The sequence below is a fragment of the Natrix helvetica genome (genome assembly GCF_964273705.1).
Source record: "Natrix helvetica genome assembly, chromosome: 5".
NCBI lineage: Eukaryota > Metazoa > Chordata > Lepidosauria > Squamata > Natricidae > Natrix > Natrix helvetica.
In genome coordinates, this window is record NC_138551.1 from 61,210,503 (window position 1) to 61,234,270 (window position 23,768).

The 23,768-nt window shown below is 39.1% G+C and overlaps 1 long non-coding RNA gene across 1 annotated transcript in view; it reads left to right on the forward strand.

Moving 5' to 3' along the window:
• Positions 1-17,760, forward strand: part of LOC309393349 — a 53,233-nt gene extending 35,473 nt beyond the window's left edge. Inside the window, exons 2-4 of the long non-coding RNA XR_014175575.1 lie at positions 8,729-8,826; positions 10,345-10,427; positions 17,417-17,760. This is a non-coding gene — a long non-coding RNA (uncharacterized lncRNA). The remainder of the gene's footprint in view (positions 1-8,728; positions 8,827-10,344; positions 10,428-17,416) is intronic.
• Positions 17,761-23,768: the final 6,008 nt, after the last annotated feature.

The window sequence follows — 23,768 nt, forward strand, 5'->3', positions numbered from 1 at the left end:
TGTAACTTAAGTGGTGGACAGATCATTTTACTATTTTTATTTTTAAGTTAAAGATAAAAATATGTAATTGTTTTTCCTGAAACATCAGTATGCTCTCTCAATTAAACTACTTATTTGACTGGTGAGATAAAGGACATAAGATCCTTAAATAACCCGACTTATCCTTCAGGATAGAGTTAAAATGCGCAATAAATAACAATTAAGGTCATTGTCTGGTTTTTAATTGTTGTGGCATACTGTTTTGAAAGGATGAGACTCAAAAGAGACATTGGATCAAAACTTCCATCATAATTGCCCATGCTAGGAAGCTATAATCCAGTAATTTCTGGAAGACAACATTCTTTGACTATTGAAAAGAATATAACAAATGGAAAATGATTAATATCCTTCAACAGCTAGAATTCAGACATACTGCCTCTTACTCAGCATATTTCTGTAACACATAACTTTTAACACAAGCAACTTTCCAACAATTTGCTTTCAAAATCAGGGACAAACAGCTCATCTTTTGCTGTATTAATTATGTAAGATGAATAATGACATGCTCTATTGGAAGTCTTCAATCAGGTATTTATATTAGATGACTACATTTGGTCATTCTTAGAATGGGAGATGACTATACGGTATATGTGTCCACATTTTCAATGCTTCACAATTTATCCTACTCTCCTCATTTGATAGTAGTATACTTGTACAGATTATACAGATCTGCATGATAGTATTTATCTCCATTGGATATCCAACTTGTATTAGTGGTAATTCAAGGTGGTCTGCAAGATGGATCTACCAATTGATAGATATGAAGGTGGATCTATCAATTGAGAAGGCAACAGTTTACTAGAGGTGATGCAAAATGCTTTCATTAGGCATATTTCCCCATCAATAAATCAGTGCATGTTCTGTGAAATGAAACAGCTCATTGAGATGGATCATCTGTAATCCATATATACCTTCTAAGCAATTCTATTTCCCCTATTCCGTAATATCAGCTAAGAATCTTCATACAAATAACCAGCATTCCCCAACTACTACAAGGCTTTGTATGCCTGGATATTATTAACTTCATTAACATTATTGCAAGCTATCTTACAAATCAGTGGCCCAGCTGCACTGACCAAATAAATGGCTCCCGGTGTACATTCTTTTTTTTTTTAAGTTTTATTGGTTTTTACAAATATTTTGGGGAAAAGGGTACATAAGTGTGGAGAAAAATTTTGACAGCTACATCATACGGAAGGTGGTGCTTCCTCGGGATCTTTCATCTCTCTCTTATTTTATATATATCAAAATGTCATTATTACATACATATTAGCAGTTTAAGTTTACCTCAAATTCTTTAACATCTTCAATCATACTTTATATCACTTCTAACCATTTCATTGTATTAACAATTGCAATGTACTTTCCGACATGCATTCTTGCCAGCTTGTCTTTAATCCATCTTGAGAAAATATTTGCTTGATTGAGAAACTTTGGCATCTTTCAAGTTATTCATTCTGGACTGCAGGTTACCATGTGCTCTCATATTCACACAGAATACCTATAGTGACCTTAAATTATGTGCATTTGTATGTGTTTATGTGCATATAAGGGAGAAAGGTGACTCAGCGGTTAAAGACTAAAAAGCTGGCAGCCTGGCTTCCAGACCTGAGCGCTGTGCAATGGGGTGAGCTCCTGTTACGTGCCCTGTCTCCTGCCCACCTAACAATTTGAAAGCATGAAAATGAAAGTAGATAAGTAGGTACCACTTTGGTGGGAAGGTAGCAGCATTCCTTGCTCCTCAGCCTATAGGCATGCTGGCCATATGACCATGGAAATGTCTTCAGACAATGCTGGCTCCCTCAGCTAAAAAACTGAGATGAGAGTCAGACATGACTGGAGAGAGGAAACTTTTACTTTTACCTTTTTGTACATATAATACAGATATAGATTAAAGCATCAAATGCATGCATGTGCAATCACAGCAAGCACTGCTGGCTTGTTTACAAAGGTTGTTTAAAATAGGCCAAGGGTTGCATATGTCTTCAATGTTACATGTTACCATCCCATGACTTCAAACCCTTCACATACTCGATGTCATCTTACTATGTTTAGGACTGTAACTTTTTCCCAGCTAGTAAGGCCACACTGTATGTTGAAATTGTACGTCAGCAATCTGGAAGGCATTGGGTTATGAAAGACCATTTTAATACATTTGTCAGCTCAGCATGAGACAATAACAGCATAAATCCCTACTGCAAACCTGTCCTTACATGGTGATGGAAAAGTGCCAAAATCTTCTAAAATCCAAGGCCCATGAATATGGGTTATCCATTTCTGTCTCAACAGATCATTTACTTGCATACAAGTCTGTAAATGTATCTGCAGAGATGAGTGGAGATGGCCCATTCTTATTTACCTCACTGAATTATTGCCAACATGTGACTCACATCCAGACCAGATTTTTTTTTTCATTAGTCGACATGCAATCTACACTGACTGGAAACACCTTTCTATCACTTTTGGCTCCGATAAGTTTGCAAGGCAAAGCCAACATTGTTTATACATTTTTTTATTCTCTATTCTATTTCGATTCTGTTCCACATCAGCAATATTCACACTTTCCGCAAATAGCATGAAAAAGGCTCTGAGGTGCACAATTCTCACTTGTGAAAATCTTCTAGCTTTGAACTAATGAAAAGAATCTTCTATAGCCACTATGAACTTATTCAATAAAAGCAAGGAAGCAATTAACAAGACGGAGTAGGTTTTTGGTTTTTTTTAAAAACTCAAATGTAAATGCAATTAAAAAAACAAAAACTCCCGTATTTGACTTTCAGGTTAATAGGCCATGACCTGAAGTTTGGATGGCATGGATACTTATGGTATGATGTTAAAACTGATGTAGATTTTAAAAATCACCTTATATGACATGCCATATTGAGAATATGGACTAGATATAAAACCAGACTTCCTGAAAACACCTACTTTTTTCATTAAAAAAACACAGTATGCAAAGACAAATGGTTAACATACTAGGAATCATTGGAAAATCATCAAGGAGAATTTAAAATTAAATAGAGACTAGAGCAATTATTGGCAGAAAAATCTACCATAATTGCCAGTGGTTTTGCCAGTAGTAGCGGCAATGGGAGGCTCTGCCCACCTGCCGAGAATGTGTGTGTGTACGCGGGAGCGTGCCCCAACTGATTATAAAGAAATTGGCAACCCACCTCTGGAAGCAAAGTAGATCAGAATTTGAAGTACAATTGTGTACTGATCACGAACATGTAAAGTAATTGCTAAAATGTATAAATAATAATAAATAATAAACAAAATGTATAACAAAATTCTTTGAAATTTGAAACAGAAAGAACAGGTATAAAGTAGGCTGTGAATTGTGTCTACAATATATAAATGGATCAGCAGGAAAATATGTGATAAAAAAGACTGAAATTTACCTCACGTAATGAACTTAAAGAGAATGTTTATCATCTGTATGTTGGTATGTGACAGCAATGCAAATTGTCTAGTGTGAATCATGGCAGTTCAAATGTATTTTGGAAATATGAATAACATGAAGGGGACATTTTATCATGCTTGGTGGACATGTAAACTCCCCCCCGCCCCAATGGATTCATTGATATTAAAGGTTAACATTCAATTGAAGCCAGAACTTTTCCTTTTAGTATTGATGGATAAACAGTTAGAAAGTAGCATTGGAAGATTAGTGTAGTATAAATTTACTACACTGAAATTATTGAAATTAGTGAAATTATTATATGCATAGAAATGGAAAGACTCAGCATTTAGCCACCATGTAAGAAGGGGGTTAAAATATAAGTATACGTAAAACTAATATGGAGATTATTGGAATCCACTTTTTTATACTTTTCTATATATTTTTCTCTTTCTTATTTTTTGTTATTGCATTTTTAATTTTTCCTGTTATTTCTCTTTTTTGTTTTCTCTGTTCTGTTAATTTTGGCTGTTGCTGTTATAACTTACAATAAAAATTTATATGGATACATTTATACTATACTCATGATGGCGAACCTATGACATGCATGCCACCTGCGGTACGTGGAACCATATTTGTCAGCATACAAGCTGTCAGCTAACGACGCGCATTTGCACGCTGCCGAGCTGATTTTCGGCCTTCCGGAGGACTGGGGGAGGCCATTATCACCCTTTCCAGGCTTCAGGAAAGACTCAGGAGCCTGGGGAAGGTGAAAAATGAACCCCACAGGCCAACTGGAAGTTCATAAACAATCCATTTCTAGCTTCCGACGGGCCTCCGGAGCACCGGAGGAGACCGTTTTAGCCCTCCCCAGGCTTACGGAAAGCCTCCAGAGCCTGGGGAGAGCAAAAGCCCTCCCCTGGGGGGGGTGTCATGCGTGCATGTGCAGGGGCTTTGCATGCGCATGCACACACTTCTGGTTGGCCCGGTGGGCCTATTTTTCATCCTCCCCAAGCTCCACTATTTTTTCCACTAGTCATTGCCGACTATAGGGGGCAGTGTTCATATTGTTTCATGCCCATTAAGTCAGTGCTGTCCAAAGACATTTCCATGGTCATGTGGCCAGCACGATGTCACAAAGTGCTGTTACCTTTCCAACGAAGTGGTAACTATTTATCTATTTGCATTTGCATGCTTTTGAACTGCTAGGTTGACAGGAGCTGGGATGTGGATGGGAGCTTACCCTGTTGCATGGCATTCGGATCTCGAACCTGGGCTGCCAGCATTCCTGCCAGCAAGCCCAGCATTTTAACAACTGAGCCACTGCACCATCCCTGATAGATTATGGTACTTGTCATCAACAGATTAACTACTTTTAAGGGAAGAAGCAAAAATACACTGAAACAGGATACAGAAAAAGCTACTTTTATTCATATATATATATATATGAATACCATGCTTAAAAAGACACCATGCTTAAATAGATATACTATATCCATGATGGGGGCATGCGTGCCACTTGTGGCACGTGGAACCATATTTGCCAGCACGTGAGCTGTCAGCTTTGGCATGCATGCGCACACCAGCCAGCTGATTTTCAGCCTTCCGGAGGGCTGGGGGAGGCCATTTTCACCCTCCCCAGGCTTCAGGAAAGCCTCCGGAGCCTCAGAACTCCTTGAGGTTCTGGTGTAGCTCATTCTGACTAGAAATTGGCCATAATGCAACTGCCTTTTCCCACTCCCCCTTTGAACCCGCCCTGTGCCACATACATCTTTTGTGCATTGAACTTGACACATTGTAGTAATGAACATGTCTGTTGTGCCTCTACCGCCATCAGCGTTTTCTGCTCATGGATTACATGCTAATCATGTAAACTACCCAAATTGTTTGGAAGGATGTTTTATAAATTTAAGGAAAAGAAAAAAGAAATGTAAAATTTAATCTACGCCTTTTGTCTTCCCAGAAAATAGCTAGAAAAACCTGTTTTCATCTTTTATACCAATACTCTTTCATATGAATAGTTAAGCTTTAGAAGTATTCATAAAAAATCATTCAAAGTCAAAAAATGCTACTATGTCAGGATTTGTCTTAAAAAACAATTACTCTCCAAAGTAGCCCCAAATTATGACAGGCCTAATATCTTGAATGACCTCCCTCCCTCTTGGGGCAGATGGAATTAGGATATAGTTTTGTGCGAATATTCCTGTATCATGGTTCTTTTTATTAATGAGATACAGAGATAAAAATTTAGATGTGAGTGAATAAAACTGAGGTCATTATAGGTCATTATAGAAAGGTTTACTTGAAAAGGAAAAGAAATAAAGTCTCTCCATTCTTCTGAAATACTGAATGGTGTTTCAAGGAGAAATATTAATTGTGTTTGTAGAATAGCCTCTGGGCATCCAAATCACTTGAGTATGCCTTCAGGGAAAGGCGGAGTTAATTAAATTACCTTATATTTAGCATTAATTTTCTTCCAGGCTTGTCAGGTAGCAGACAACAAGTCTAGGCTTGAGTGATTCTGAACACTGGCTCTGTGCAAAGATCTGAGCCTTTTCCTACCAGGAGAAGAGTCAAATGAGGCTGCATTATTGCCCTTTATCATTCATTTGTATGCCAATTCCACCATCAATTTTCTGACAACACCCATCACCTGTCAAACCTTGCTGTCAAGGAAATAACAATGCTATTCCATATAGATGCTGCCTTTATTTGACAACAAACCTCAATAGGGCTAAAGAGGGCCTTTCATTCTTTATTCCTATTCTCCTTGCATTACCACAAAATGGTTATGATGTTCTTAAAAAGGACCTCCAATCTGAACTAGGTTGTCAGTTGGCACAAACTGGACCAGGCACATTGTCTGTGGATATTCTCAGTCAACCAGATCATAGTTGTATCAAAGGTACTTTTTCAAAATGCAACTGGACTGATTTTTCCCTCAGAAAGATGTTTTGCTTCTCATCCAAGAAGCTTCATCAGCTCAGAACCAAATCAAATGTGAAATAGTTAGTTAGATAAATATGTTAGGATTTTTACTATTTTGGGATTACTGAACTCTCAGAAGTCTTTCAGTTACTTTGACAGGCAATTTTAATATAGAATTTGATCAAGTGTTTTATCAAGTGTCTGTGGTTTTCACTTTAACTATTTGAGTGGTTCCATTTTTTAAGATTTTAGTATATTAAAATAATGATATAGTAAAATAGTATTTTAATGCATTAAATCATTTTTGTACAGTATGCATTAAGTCATTCTATGATCATAGTATTTTACCATATTAAATTATCAGCTTTGGGGATAATTTAATATGGTACAGAAATATTTCAGTTCCTATTTTCCTTTAGGTGTCGTCTTCTTATTGGATCACTATTAGTGTATTTCATAATGAAACTTCTAAAAAGAAGTATCATTCACCTCATAAATATAGGAAACCAATAATAGTTTATCTCAGAATATACAAATTGGATTTCTTTAAAGAATATGATCTCGGAATACCTTGGTGCCAAGACATAAAGGTCTTTATAGATAAAAATTAATATATTTCAATTTCACTTGAAAGTTCATAGCAGCTCAACCCAAGAACTTTTGCACCTGTCATATATGGTCTGTGCATTCTGAACCAATTGTAGCGCCCAACTCTGCATGTAGCGCATATTGCAGTTGTCCAAGCAAATTGTGATAATGGCATGTAAGTTTATCTCTTTCAAGGCAGGGCCACAACTAGTACAGCACCTAGAGATTGGCAAAGGTTGTCCTTTATCCAAGTTGTTTTGGTGGGGGAAGAGATACAAATCATAATCTTTTGCTCTGGAAAGTCAATCTGAAAAAAATGTGTTTTGGTAGTTTATGAATCATATAAAATCAGTATTCAGCAGAGAACTTTGTCTTGGAAGCTTTCTTGTGACAAATATATAAGTAGCAGGCAACTTAATTTTTTCTCCCCTTTTTCAATTATGAAAGAACATTGGCATTTTTAAGCTGATCTTCTGCCTATGAAAATAGAGAAGGGTTTACCTTTAACTAGCTTATGTGCTTAGTTTTCATTATCCATCAATATCCATTAGTTTTTTTTTTACAGTATATGACACTAGCTATTTTCATTCTATTATTAAGGCTATAGTATGGTTAAGTGGCAAGAAAAGGAGTTAACTTTAAATGTTAATGTTGGTGTATGGTACAGTAGACAAATATGTAGAGACTGGCCAAGATAACTACATATACCTAAAAGAAAGGAAGTGCAAATTTGTTATGATTATATTATATATCTAATCATAAATAATATTTAAAAATGCTCTGCGAACATGTTCAATTTTTCAAAAGAAAACCAAACTTTAAAAAAAAAAAACCACCGATTTGAGGAAAAGCCCAATCAGAAGTGATCATGCTTGATGGGAAAATGAAAAATGGGGATGGGAAATAAATGAAATCCTGGACACCAAGTTTGTTTCTGAGTTCATTTATGAAATAAATAATTTAAAGGATTTGTTAAACACTGACAATTGCTAGTCATGCTTGACTTCTTCAGTGCCTGGAACTTTTTGCAACATAAATCCTATCTCACTAATCTCTAACAATCTCTCTATAACACACACAAACACACACACACATAAACAGACCAACATGGCAACCAGTATACAGACTGCAAGAAATATGTCTCTGTGACCCTCTGTCCTTTAGAAAATCTTTCTCATTTCTCAGGAGCAAGGGACGCTTTGCATTTTAGATTTCCTTTTTAATGTTTTTGTAAAATAAGCCTCTTAGAAAAGATAAGTTTCAGATGATTATTAAGATTAAGAATATCAAATAAGTATATCTGAATTTTTCTTCTAAAAAGTGCTCTTTGCAGAAGTAATCAAAAGCTCTCAAATGTCCTTCCTTCCTCCCTCCCTTCCTTCCTCCCTCATCCCTTGTCATTCTGTCATGTCTATTAAATTATAGTTTCATGTTGTTAATTATGATACCCAAGTTTTATACAACTTGGCGTCCTCTAGATTTCAACTCCAACACCCCTCACAAATCTCATCATTGGACAATGTCTGAATAGCTCCTGGTTGCAGAGAATATAGAGGACCCTGCCCACTTTTTGGCACATCCTATTATTAATTCCATTGTAAGTAACACACCGTGTATAGATACATCTATGGAGAGCATTGCATTGCAGTTCATATGACCTTGTAAATACTTTACATCTTGTCTGATCCTGACTATAGCTGGTGAAGAGAAAGTAAGGCTTTCCATTTAGTTGGCATACAACCAGGGAATTATTTCTTTTATCTCCTTGCTCAGGAATCCCTACTGGAAGTCAAAAGAGTGAAAATGATAGCCACAACCATGCAATCAAAGCACCATCCTTTTTTGCCTGGCATCAACACACATGAAACAAGGCAAGGTTTCAATCACATGGATGTGACTGCAATTATTATCACTGTTTATGAATAACGAAAATAATAATAATAATAAGATTTTGCTCTTTCCATATCTTCATTTTGTGATCTAGAAAGTGTGAGGTTCCAGCTGAGTAAATTATATCTATGATTCTATTTTGAATGACTTGCATAATTAGATGGGGAGGATGCAGAGTTAATCCATTTAAAAGTATAAAGAAATTCATTTAATGAATATTATGGTCCTATTAGACTTAGAAACATCCAACTCTTTTGTTGAATAAAAGTTCAATGAGATTAACTTCTTTTAGTTGGTTTTAAAGAATAATCAAACATGTCCTACTCTGATAGCATACTACTATTTCTTAGTGCATGAATTCTGCATACCAATATCTTCAGCGTAGGAGTATAAGAATGAAACTGGATGACATTAGATTTCAGTTAAATAATTACAAATTAAAGAGGATCACTTCTACTTTCCTTGCTTACTATAGTACGATAAGACTGCTGAACTACTTGAACTTGTAATTATATAACTGAAATGTTAATCTTCTGGTTTGCTATTCCATTTGACTCCATTAACTATTTTCTTAGAATTGTCAAGTTTACTCCTTGACACAGAGACGCTTCCATTGGAAGACCTATTATTTTATCACATCAGGTTTGACCATAAATAGAATAATGAAAATTTGTTGCCCAGCCTTTTATTACAAAAACAGTTAATAGCATCGGTCTAATATTTAAATAAAGAATCTGGGGTGGAAAGTGCAAATGACTGATATTTCAATTTGCAGTGCTAAATAAAACTTCAATTATTTTTACAGTTTTGCCACATTTTTACAAATAAAACAGTAACTATAAATATCAATATTTAAATGCAGCATTGTCTAAATTGCATTAAATATTCATAAATGTATGGTAGAAAGTATTTATCCTCCCCTAAAAAAGACAGTAGTTCTGGCCACAATCTTTCAAGCCTAACTTTTTTTGACCAGAATACTATAATGCATGCTTTAGCTTCAGCTAATGAGATATTTAGCATACGTATTTATCCTCTTTTTTGTTCATTCGTTTATAATGCTATCTGTGAATACAAGTCACAAGATCAAATGAATCTACTTAGACCTCATTTGGTCCAAGTAGAAACTTCCTTGAACCAGAGTCCCTAAATGTTAGCTTTCTTCTAATGACCAAATCCAAAGTCTGTTCAAGGTATCTATCAAAAGCACTTATTTTAATGAGAACACAGAACTATGGCATCACCCTGAGTGCAAAACTAATTCCTTAAGGAGGAATTTCATCATCCTCCAAGAATGGTTCTGGCTTTGTATCTTCAACGGGAAGATTCATCCACCTGGCCACTATAAAACGCTTGCTTTGTTGATGTAGTATCCTCTGTAATTTAAAGTCATGGAGATGCTGATTGGTTCAGTAATTATTATGTACACTGCTACAGAATATTTATATTTCATCTAACTTGAGTGATAATGTGTAATGGCAAATCTCTTTTATCCACAGAGGACCATCCAGAATTGAATGGATAAAATTATTTGCAGTTACAACAACCAAGTAGCAGATAGATATCATGCTTTTAGCCCCAGGTATCGTGTATTATCAGTTCAATCAATTCAGTGTGAAAATGTTCAACCAATGCATTATATCCATCTAGTGAAAACTTGTTTTCATTATTATTTTCCACCATTCTTTTTGAGTTTGGGGGTGGAGTGGTTTTGTTATTGTTGTTTGAGCAAAATACACAGATTTAAATTTAAAAATACAAATTCTTTAAGGTGGTGATCAGCTTCTTCCACTTACAGTGGGGCAAAAAAGTATTTAGTCAACCACCAATTGTGCAAGTTCTCCCACTTAAAAAGATGAGAGAGGCCTGTAATTGGCATCATAGGTAGACCTCAACTGTGAGAGACAAAATGTAAAAAAAAAAAGACCAAACAATCACATTGGCTGATTTGGAAATAATTTATTTGCAAATTATGGTGGAAAATAAGTATTTGGTCACCTACAAACAAGCAAGATTTCTGGCTCTCACAGACCTGTACCTTCTTCTTTAGGAGGTTCCTCTGTCCTGCACTCATTACCTGTATCAATGGCACCCGTTCGAACTTGTCATCAGTATAAAAGACACCTGTCCACAACCTCAAACAGTCACACTCCAAACTCCACTATGGTGAAGACCAAAGAGCTGTCAAAGGACACCAGAAACAAAATTGTAGACCTGCACCAGGCTGGGAAGACTGAACCTGCAATAGGCAAGCAGCTTGGTGTGAACAAATCAACTGTGGGAGCAGTAATTAGGAAATGGAACACATAAAAGACCACTGATAATCTCCCTTGATCTGGGGCTCCATGCAAGATCTCACCCCGTGGGCTCAAAATTATCCCAAGAACGGTGAGCAAAAATCCCAGGATCACACGGGGGGACCTAGTGAATGACCTGCAGAGAGCTGGGACCAACGTAACAAAGGCTACCATCAGTAACACACTACGCCGCCAGGGACTCAGATCCTGCAGTGCCAGACGTGTCCCCCTGCTTAAGCCAGTACATGTCCGGGCCCATCTGAAGTTTGCTAGAGAGCATTTGGATGATCCAGAAGAGGATTGGGAGAATGTCATATGGTCAGATGAAACCAAAATACAACTGTTTGGTAGAAACACAACTCGTCATGTTTGGAGGAGAGAGAATGCTGAGTTGCATCCAAAGAACACCATACCTACTGTGAAGCACGGGGGTGGCAACATCATGCTTTGGGGCTGTTTTTCTGCAAAGGGACTAGGACGACTGATCCGTGTACAGGACAGAATGAATGGGGCCATGTATTGTGAGATTTTGAGTGCAAACCTCCTTCCATCAGCAAGGGCATTGAAGATGAAACGTGGCTGGGTCTTTTAACATGACAATGATTCCAAACATACTGCCCGGGCAATGAAGGAGTGGCTTCGTAAGAAGGTCCTGGAGTGGCCTAGCAAGTCTCCAGATCTCAACCCCATAGAAAACCTTTGGAGGGAGTTGAAAGTCCGTGTTGCCCAGCGACAGCCCCAAAACATCACTGCTTTAGAGGAGATCTGCATGGAGGAATGGGCCAACATACCAGCAACAGTGTGTGCCAACCTTGTGAAGACTTACAGAAAACGTTTGACCTCTGTCATTGCCAACAAAGGATATATAACGAAATATTGAGATGAACTTTTGATACTGACCAAATACTTATTTTCCAGCATAATTTACAAATAAATTATTTCCAAATCAGCCAATGTGATTGTTTGGTCTTTTTTTTTACATTTTGTCTCTCACAGTTGAGGTCTACCTATGATGCCAATTACTGGCCTCTCTTATCTTTTTAAGTGGGAGAACTTGCACAATTGGTGGTTGACTAAATACTTTTTTGCCCCACTGTATGTCCATAATGAAGTGCCTGAGGAATGTGTGTGTGGCTATCAACAATCATCTTTCTGGACATTGACAACCATATTTTGATTATATTCTATGGGAGGTCTTCATGTAGGGAGGGAGAGAATCATTTTGTTTCTTTCAGAACTAAGACCAACAAAGAGGACTGTGGAGTAGGAATGTCTAAGAGAAAGAACAACAGTATGCTCACACAGTTTGCAACAATAATAAAAAAAATTGATTTATCGTTATTAGAATGTCAAAATAATTTCTAAACCATGCTGAAAACAAGGTTGAAAAAGCAGAGTTCACAGGGAGAAATAATTCTGTAGGACTAAACCTACAGAAATGTAAAGTCCATGAATAAATGACACGTCTGGAAAATTTGGTGGACAGAGAAGAAGATAGTAAGAAATGATTCTAATAAATTCACGTAATCTTCGTCCAAATATAGCCTAAAGATTTTGAAAATACAAATGGAAAAAAAAAACCTCAGATATTCCTAAATCAACTGTTTCAATATGGGGAGATGTTTCACTTGATCATTCCAAAAGACCCATAAATAAAGGCATCCAGTGAATCTATTTTAAATCCACATTTCTCTCTCAACTGTCCTAAGAAACACACACATACACACATATACACACAGAGAGGCATAACCTGCAAAGCTTCTTAAATTTGTAGTAGCACTTGCAGATCAATATATCTTGATGTGGTTTATAGAGACTGCTTAGATACAGTATCATAAGAGAACAGCTTGGGAAAGGCTCTTCGTAACCATTAAAGATAAAGCTATGGGAACAGGCTAAAACTCTGCCAGGAGAATATAAAGCTGTAAGATTAGTAGAAGATAAATTCTTATTGCTTAGGAGCATGCCCTGGTCTAGCGCTTCTGGAGGAGGACAGAAAAGTTATTAGATATGAAATTAATTCCATAGTACCTAGAATTCCACTGTTATAGCCTGGATAACCTAATCACTTTATCCTTACTCCCTAACACATTAATCCACCTCCTAATTCTTTACCTAATTAGAGAGAAATTTGGAGCAATGCTGGTCAGGAAGGTAAGGATTAGGGTTAAGCAAACACTTGTATTTGAAACCCACTGCCTCCCTTAGTCAGTGTGAAAGATCCTTTAAGAAACTCCCACCCTAGCTAATCCATGACCCACAGCAGGGAGGAGTGTTAACAATTTAGTTTAAAACTCACACTCTCCGACAAATGCATTTAAAAAAAAACAGATTGGCTTCTTTGATTTATAGGTATTAGTTGTTTTTCCAGGGCCCATTAATGACTCTTCATCATGTACTTGTAAGGAGCATTAAGCAAGAAAAGTTGTTCCCAGCTCTGTATTATTCAAAGGCAATTTACACTAATTATTGGAGTCCATGGTGTTGCACATATTAGCAGAATGATCAATCCCAGCAGGCTAAAAATACTTTTAAACCGCTGGGGTTTTGTCAAGGTACAAAAGAAGGGCTTTCACTGAAGTGTGATTTTTTTTCACACTTTAAATCTCAAATGTTTGTAATGTTCAAAGATGAGCTTGTTTGATGACAGAGCCTTATTTACTGATGCTATAATGTATCGCATGAAAAAGAGATTAAATAAAATATAAAAAATATAACCTGTATATTTTAAATAGTGCCCTTAAAATTTACATCCCATTCAAGATTTGATTTAAACAATTATTTCATAGTTTCAATAGTTGGAAATATTTGTGATCCTTTCTTGTTAAAAAGTTTTCCTAAGATCTACTTAACTGGTCAAATATATTTTAAAATAACTGACATATAACTCAAAACAGAAGAGGCTCTTTAAGATAAATTATACCCTTATTTTACCAGACTCTAAACATAAAATAGAAGGAAGAAGAAATATTAGATATGTTCACCACCTTGAGTTGTTTATAATAATAATATAGGTGGAATATAAAATAAATAAATAATTAAAACCTTTCTATTTCAATGTATACACTACTATAATATGGTCTAAATTTAATGGGATTTGTTAAATTATTCAAAGGTAAAAATCTTTGAAGCCAGAACATGTTTGTGCAAATAAACTAGGATTTGTACTTTGTAGGTGAATTGCAACTGATTGCATATCAGTAGGGAGAAGAAAAAAAACTGTTCTGAAAGATACAACACTAAAATATTCAAGGATATTTTTCCAGGATCAGCAGGAGCTAGTGGGCTGGTAGAATTTATTTTATATTTATATTGTAGCTGCACCCTTTTCTAAATAGGTGTCTATTTCTTCATATACTTAGAGCATGGGTGTCAAACTCATGGCGTCATGTTGTTGTCACATGACATTTCATGATGTTTTCCCCTTTACAGAGCTAGGGCGGCTGTAGCCTGCATGTGATGCATCTGGCCCATGGGCCGCCACTTTGACACCCCTGACCTAAACTATAAATTAGAGAAGTTCAAGATCATCGTCAGTTTTTACAGGCAGAAGAGAAGGGAATGTTAACACATTAATCCACCTCCTAATTCTTTACCTAATTAGAGAGAAATTTGGAGCAATGCTGGTCAGGAAGGTAAGGATTAGGGTTAAGCAAACACTTGTATTTGAAACCCACTGCCTCCCTTAGTCAGTGTGAAAGATCCTTTAAGAAACAGAAGAGAAGGGAATGTAAATGTGAGTGACTTTTCAAAATGAGATGGACAGCATATAAATTTAATGAATAAATTAATGAACAAACAAATAAAATTGCAATTATTTTTATACTGTTCAGGGGAGTTGTCTTTGTGACAACAAAAAGTAGTAAGATGTTGTTTTCAGATAGTTATAAACAGACTCGGGGTCGAGAGGGATTTGAAATAAGATTTTAAATTAATTATATGAATCTTTCCCATGAAAAACAACTTAAAAATGATAGGATTGGAGTTCAAAGATTGGACACTAAAAGGAACCAGAAGAAACTGAAGCTTACAATTCAAGAACTACATTTAAATTCATCTTTCTAACTCTTATAAATCAGAATACTTTAATATTAGAGGTATTGAAGGATATTTGTGAAAACATGGAAACGAAAGTTAATTTTAAGAATGTCTGCTATTATAAATAGATATGCAAACGATGTTATTGAAAAGGAACAAGTTCTACCAGGTAAGACTAAAATTGATTTGATGATGTATTTAAAATGACAGTCTACAAAGATGATATATGGATATATAAATGAAATCAGCTGCTGTCTTATGAGCATACAAATAATAAACCAGAAGAGTGACTTGCATAACTTTCCCAGATGGGGTTTATAAAAGAGACCTGTTAAAGTTTAAGGATTTTATGAGCAGAGACAAAGAAAAAAGAAAAAGACATCACATTGTAGAACATTTTTTAAGGAATTAAAGACCAAGATTGTTAAAAGTAATGGGCAGGAATATAAAATTGGTTCACTTGATCAATGTTAAAATAAATATGTTGCTATCCATGTTCACTATTAATGGACTTTTAATGACTAGGACTGAGTGACAAGATATTAAAGGTTTTTTTTTTTACAGATAAGACATGGGATATGGGAACAAGAGCTCATCTGTTATATTTTAGGAGGAGCTGATAAGTTACTAAAATATTTATAATTATTCTAACAAAAGGGGAAGTTACAACTGTATATATTTCTTTTCTTTTTCTTTATTATAATCTTATTTTTTATTTCTTTTCTATTTTTATTTCTATTCTTTTTTCTTTTCTGCGCTTTCTAATTTTTTGTTTTATTCTTTCATTTTTAAGCTCATATTAGCTTTTAACTTTAAAATTATTGCAACATCTGCAGAACGAGTATTTTACTGTGAAACTTATGATGGTTAAACTACCTTGTTAATTTACATAGGAAATGTGGAACTGCAAGAGAAATTAACACTAGAAAAAGAATGACTTTGCAGTGAAAATAGTCAGAAAAAAATAAGCTTTAAAGATAATTGGTCTATTTATAAAATGTTTGCAGCACTTTGATCCATTAGTAAAATGATTGAAATATTGGCAGAACTATGCATTCATTATCACCAGATTTTTCTTCTCTGGATTGTTTAGAAAAAAAAAGAAAAGAATGAAAGGAAGGAAGGAAGGAAGGAAGGAAGGAAGGAAGGAAGGAAGGGGGAAAGGGGGGGAGGAAGGGAGGGTGAAGAGAGGGAGGAAGGAAATAAGAAGAATATTTGAGGAATAATAAAAAAAATTGTGTATGCTACATTTACATTTCCTAGCGGTAAAACAAGTTACGTCAACATTAAAATAGATTTTAATTTTCCTTAGTAGCCATTTGCTTAGTTTATGGTATGCATGAAGCAAGGGATTGTGTTACAATTCTCCATTGGATCCAAAATTACTGTATGGTTGAGCTGTTCTGTATTCTCATTCCACTAATAATTCTTCATCCGAACTGTCTTTCCATATGGCAGTATTCTTAAATGTTCGAAATGAAATAAAGGATTTTGAAGCGTACACAGCTTCAAATTGTGTTATCAAAAATCGAGGTGAAGAAATGATATGATGTAAAAGTACCCCTCCCTACATCTAGCAATGCATTGGATCGAGATGTCATAAATAAAAAAGTCTCATTAAAATCAATGGGACTTCATAAAGGACACTTTTACATCATACCATTTCTGCATCTCAGTTTTTGATAAAAACAATTTGAAGCTGTGTACACTTCAAAATCCTTTGAACATATATAGGGAACTTCATTGGGGTTCATGTCCTCGTTTCCAGTTGGCCAATAGAAGTGTGCAAAATTATTATTCAATACGTATCCTATCCCCTGACACACCATAACAAAATCTCCCCATCCATGTTATTAATCCACATTGTATATATTTGATCATTGGGGGGGGGGGGGGAGAGAAAACTAGAAATGCTGATTAGTTCTTACGAAGAAAAGCTTTTCTTGCAGTTACTGCAAAGCTAACTGGTACAATTACTATCTTCTTGAAAGCTATAAAGTAAAAAGAACATTTTCTTCAACTGTTTACCCCCACCTGATAATAAGCAGTTAGAGGGGGGGGGGGGTTAGAGAGAAGCATTACTTAAACTGCCTACAAACAGGAATATGGAACTTGATGAGAAAGATCAGGGAAAAGAGAGATTGGGGAGAACAAGAGTTCCTGCATTATCCACAAGCTTTGCAGAGCTTCTGTGTTGAAAATGAAATGATTACCTCTTTTGTTATTCTATTTCCAGCATATATCACAGCTGAGCCAGGAATAAATTATCTGAGCCAAAATGATAACACTGGTGCAAAGCTTCTAGAGCAGAATAAACATCTTATGTCAAAGGGACTTCAATCAAGACTAAATTATGTTCAATTAAGTTCATTCTTTACTTTCTGCCTCCTTGCGTTCTCCCCTTTCAAGAAGTTGCAAACTCAAATAATGACAGTTGCAAGGCTATGCCTTTGAGGTCATTCTACTCCAAATATGGTACTAAATCTAATATCAGAATATAAATTGAATAAATAAATTGAAAAGCAGCTTAATTGATTGCGTAGTGTTCTAGATGTTTTCCTTAAATCATTTTAGCAAATTCACATAAACACACTCTATAATTTAGAAATCTTTGCTTGATTGAAACAGACGTAAAGAAATTAATGCGTCAGGGGTTGCAATCATCAACAGACGTATGATGCATTCATTTTCTCACAATTCATATTTTGACACAGGAAATGTTGGAGTTGAGTTTTAAAATTGCATGATGTTTAAGCCTTTTTAAAATAAAACGAATAAACTTTTTCATCTCTGTGGTTGGACTGCAACCCCCATCCTAATAATTATCAGAAAGTGTGCATTTATAGTCTAACTATTTAGGAAGGTAGGGACACAATATTCATTTACTTTACTGATGCTGTGTAATGACAATGGTTGTCTTATTTTTAATATTAATATTGTAGCCAATAGACATATTTAAGGTATAAATATCATTATCATCTAGCATCATCTAGTTCAGGGGTGTCAAACCCAAGGCTCGGGGGCAGAATCTGGCCCACGGAGTGCTTAGATCTGAACCGCGGGGCATCCCTGGAAACAGTGAAGGACTGGCTCGCAGTGCCCCAGGCGGCAAAAATGCTCCGTTTTCACTGGCAGAGTGCTTGAGCCACCACAGGTGCCTGCGACATTGATGTCAAACTAGCCATGCCCATCCTGGCCATGCCCACCTTCTTCCCTCCCCCCCGGGTCAAACACCACCCTGATGAGGCCCTCAATGAAATTGAGTTTGGCATCCCGGGGCTTACTGGATAAACACTATTACAGGTAGGCCTCGATTTAGAACAGTTCATTTAGTGACCATTTCAAAGTTACAATGGCACTGAAAAAAGTGACTTGTGACTGTTTTTTACACTTATAACAGTTGCACCATCCCTACGGTCACATGATCAGAATTCAGATGCTTGGCAACTGGTTCATATTTTGCAGTTTCGCAGGGTCACCTTTTGCAACCTTCTAACAAAGTCAATGGGGAAGTCAGATTCACTTAACAATTGTGTTACTAACTTAACAACTATATTGATTCGCTTAACAGTGGCAAAATAAGGCCATAAACTTTGGGCTCAATTGTGGTCATAGGTCAAGGACTACCTGTACATCCAGTAGATTTTTAGCTCTACCAGTCGGCTGATCAAGAGTCCCCTGATTGGATCTTCACACTACACTAGGTTGTTCCCATTACTCCTTCAAAAAATGAAGATCTACTAACCTTTAGCATGCAGTTCCTAAACATCCTGTCACATCTCATGCTCTGGTAATAATTGGGAGAGTTTTAGGAGCAGAGAATATTTTTCTAATGAAGATAACATTGTGTAAAAGCCTCTGTAATATAATTTTAAAAGCAGATAGATAATTTTTTGATATATAAAAGACAAATAACAAATGGGTGGGAATCACTTCACCAAATGTGTTAGATTGGGTAATGGATAGGCACACACAGGCTTAACGGTAACAACAGCTCTTTATTAACAACAAGTAAGAACAATCCAGCGAAGATTGAGTCTGACAGCAGCCCTTTTATAGGGAGCTGTCAGACCCTTTTACCAATAGGATTAAACCTCTGTTCCTGCTGAAACAGAGGACCTTGGTGGAAACCACTGTGGTTGGTATAAGTATCTAACACCCCTACCCTTTTAGATGGAACAATCCTACTGGTAACGTAATCACGCAGGTAGGCAGGCTTTTGGATAGCTCTGCCTGACCTGCACAGTTCAGTAGGAGGGGTTTCCTTGGACAAGTCGGATGGACCTGTTTGCTCCGCAGTTCCGCTTGGTGGAAACTCCTGGAACCTTTCACAGGCTGCGGCTAGAGCTTCTGGAGCCTGTTTGCTCGGAGCTCGCTGCGGGCCTGCAACAAAACCAGATAAGTTTCCCAGTACCCTCGGGCTTGAGCTGGCAGTGGAAGGAATGAGTGTTTGCTCCATTTGGGTAGGACTTTGGCTAACTCGTGCAGGAGTTACCTCTGGTTGTCTAAGAGTGGAGTTGGAGAGGTGGCCACGGAGTTGGTCAATATGCCTTCTCCAATTCCTACCGTCCTCGAGCTCTAGGAGGTAAGAGCGAGGGCCGGTGATGCCTATCACTATGGCAGGAATCCACAGAGTTCCCCCGGCGTAGTTGTGGGCATATACCGAATCCCCTACGCCAAAAGTCCGAATCTTGCTTGTGGAGTCTGGGGGCGATGAGGCAGAATAATTGGGGTGTAGCCGGTCTAAGTGGGACCTAAGCCGGCCACCCATGAGAAGCTCGGAGGGGCTTCTCCCCGTAGTGGCATTGGGTGTGATGTGCTGAATTAGCAAGTAACGGTCAACCCGTGTTTGCCACTCTCCTGGGCCCATCCTAGAGATGGCCTCTTTTGCAGATCTCACCATTCTCTCCGCCTGACCATTGGAGGCCGGATGGAATGGCGCGACCAGGGCATGCCTGATTCCCTGAGCTGCTAGGAAGGTCTCAAATTGCATGGCCGTGAATTGGGGCCCGTTGTCAGAGACCAAGACGTCGGGCAGGCCGTGCATGGAGAAAAGTCTCTGTAGCACCTTGATGACCGCTTCTGCCATTGTGGAGGTCATCAGGACTACCTCTAACCACTTTGCGTAAGTGTCCACAATTACTAAGAATGTCTGGCCATGAACTGGGCCAGCAAAGTCAATGTGCACCCTAGACCACAGTGCTTGAGGTTGCTCCCACTCCTTAGCGGGCGCCTCTGGGGGAGCTGGTCTGGACTCCTGACACGGTGTGCAGGTAGCCACCCATTCTTCAATATCCCTGTCCATATTAGGCCACCACACGTAACTCCTAGCCAAAGACTTCATCCTGACAATTCCAGGATGCCCTACATGTAAAGCTTCTAATAATGCAATGCGTAGTTTGGGTGGAACAACAACCCCCCACAGCAGACAGCCATTTACCACTGATAATTTGTCGCATTTAGTAAAATACATTTTAAAATCAGCCCCAACAAGCCCCTTGGGCCATCCCCTTCACACCCAGTTCAAAATCTGTTTGATGGTGGAGTCCTTCACAGAGTGATGGGCAACGTCAGTGGACGAGACAGGCCCAGTCTCCAGGTAGTCAATGAGGAGGACTGGAATCTCGGGGGTAGGGTCAGCAAGACGTTCTGGCAGAGGGCAGCGGCTGAGAGCGTCAGCATGCCCCAAAGTGGAGCCAGGTCGGTGGATAAGGCGGTAGGAGTAGGCAGCCAGGAAAATAGTCCATCTGGTCATGAGGGGTGATAACGACACTGGGGTAGGACGGTCCCCAGCCAGTAGACCCAACAACGGCTTGTGGTCTGTAATTAGTTCGAAGTACCATCTGTAAAGGTACTGGTGGAACCTTTTTACTCCTGCCACAGCAGCCAAAGCCTCACAGTCCAATTGGCTGTAGTTCCGTTCTGCAGCGGATATGGTCCTGGAGTAAAAGGCAATAGGGGCTTCGGTTCCGTTGGGCATACGGTGGCTGAGGACGCCGCCGATGCCGAATGGTGAAGCGTCACAGGTCAGCACCAGCAGCAGGGTCTGGCTGTACTGGACGAGGAATGAATCTGCCGACAATAGTCTTTTTACTGCGGCAAACGCGGCAGCCTCGGCTCTTCCCAAGGACCATTTCGCGTTTTTGGCCAGTAGATGATGTAGGGGCTCAGCAACGGTGGCTTTCTGTTTGAGAAAGATGCTGTAGAAATTAAGGAGCCTGAGGAACGTCTGCAGCTTGGTTTGATTGTGAGGTGTGGGGGCATCCTGAATTGCTTTTATTTTTTGTGTGGCTGGGTGAATCCCAGAGCTGTCCATCAGGTACCCTAGGAATTGAACCCTTGGTACATTAATTTGGCATTTCTCCTTTTTGAGACGGAGGCCCTTGTCTCTAATTCTAGCCAAAACTTTTTGTACATGTTTTAAAAGTTGTGCCTCGTTTGCAGCCGATACCAAGATGTCATCGAAATAGGGGACGACTCCTGGAATCCCCTGCAAGAGCCGTTCCATGACGCTTTGGAACAGTCCAGAGGCGATCCTAACGCCGAATTGCAGGCGGTGATGTTTGAATGCACCCCTATACGTCACAATGGTTTGGCCTCTGCAGAAGCACCATCTACAGGCAATTGTTGGTATGCCTGTACCATGTCCAATTTAGCGAATTTTTTCCGGGGCCTAATGAATGGAGGAGGTGCTGTACAATGGGTACTGGGTAGGCGCTTTGTTGTAGCACTTTATTAATTGTGCATTTGTAGTCTGTGCAGATGCGGACTGACACATCAGATTTGACAGGTGTCACTATAGGGGTCTCCCAGCGTGCATGATCGACCGGCTCTAGGATTCCCTGGCCTACGAGTTTGTCAATTTCCCTGCCGATTTTGGGGCGGAGAGCAAACAGCACTCTCCTGGGTTTTAGCCTTATTGGGGCTATGCTAGGGTCCAAATTAAATGAAATTGTGGTCCCCACATACTTACCCAGACCGGTGCCAAAGATGTCCTCGAACTCCTTAAAGATAGCTTCAGCGCCATCGTCTTTCAAGGTGTTGATACCAGTCACCTCTAGGCCCAGGGTTTGAACCAATCTAGCCCTAGGAGGCTCTGCAGGTTGCCGCTGACCACTGTCACTGGGAGTTTTCCACTGAATTGTTTGAAGTTCACCAGGAAGGGGCCTTGGCCCACGATGGTAATCGCGTAGGCAGATGTCAGGGGTGCGAAGGTGCTGCTTCTTGAGGCTCGGGATAGCCTGTTTCAGGGTGGACCATGGTATGATGGTCAGTGATGACCCGGTGTCGATCTCCATCTCACATGGAGAGTCTCGATGAGGACTGTGACCTTCAGCTTTTTTGGCCGCCTGGTGCGGACTTGTCCAATCAATATGTGGTGGGTGACTCTGTTGTTGCCCTCTGAGTGCTGTGGTGGCTTTTTCCAGGCCCCTTGGCTGGGCCTTGGTTGGCGACTTGGTGTGCGCCTCTAGGCTGCCAGGCAGTGGCAGGGAATTCACTCTGGCACACCTTTGCGATGTGCCCCTTTCACTCGCAATGCTGGCAGGTTGCGTCATGGAAATGGCAAGCCGATCTGACATGGTCTCCTCCACAGCTCACGCAAGGCGGGAGACACTGTTTGCAATTGCGTGCCGGTGGGACGCGGTTACTGCGCATGCGGCAGCTATCATCTTCTTCAGAACTCTCGGGCTCTGCAGCCTTGCGATGAATGCGTGTGCTTTTCCGTGCTTGTTGGGGCACGCTTTGGCGCTGCAAGGTTTCAGTCAATTTGATGGCTGATTCTGACGCCCTGGCTTCGTCCAAGGCGATTTGCAGAGTGAGGTTTGGCTTTGCAAGCAACCTCCTCTGCAAATTAATGTCCCGAATGCCGCATATTATGCGGTCTAGAATCAGCTCATCTAAGTCTGAATTCACAGTACACTGCGGCTTTACGGAGTGCGGCAATGTACTCATTAATCGACTCACCCTCCTTTTGGTTCCTGATATTGAATTCATGCTGGCGAACGTGCTTGGACGGCTTGAGCGTGTAATGAGTCCTAAGCGTCTGCTGGAGCATGGACCAGGCAACTGATTGGAGTGGTGTCGGCTCAGAGAGGTATTTTGCTGTCTCGAACACTTCCTGGCCACAGTACTTGAGGAACATGTTCTTCTTGCGGCCTTCAGAAAGGCCCATGAGGTCGTTTGCCTCAAGGAAGCAGTCAAATCGTAGCATGTATGAATCCCAGTGCTCAGTGACTGGGACATACGGAGTCAGTGGGGTGTGCATGGCCATCTTGCGTACAGAGGGCGTTTGAGTTTCCCGCTCAAAAATGGCTGCTAGAAGCCGCGCTGAGCTCCGGGCTGGATGTACTTGCTGGATTCTTCGCTCTTTTTGGTTCGCCTAGTTGCCTTCCAATACCATCCTCGTCACCAGTATTAGGTTGGGTAATGGATAGGCACAAAAAGGCTTAACGGTAACATCAGCTCTTTATTAACAACAACAAGAACAATCCAGTGAAGGTTGAGTCTGACAGCAGCCCTTTTATAGGGAGCTGTCAGACCCTTTGACCCGCTGGAACAGAGGATCTTGGTGGAAACCACTTATACCA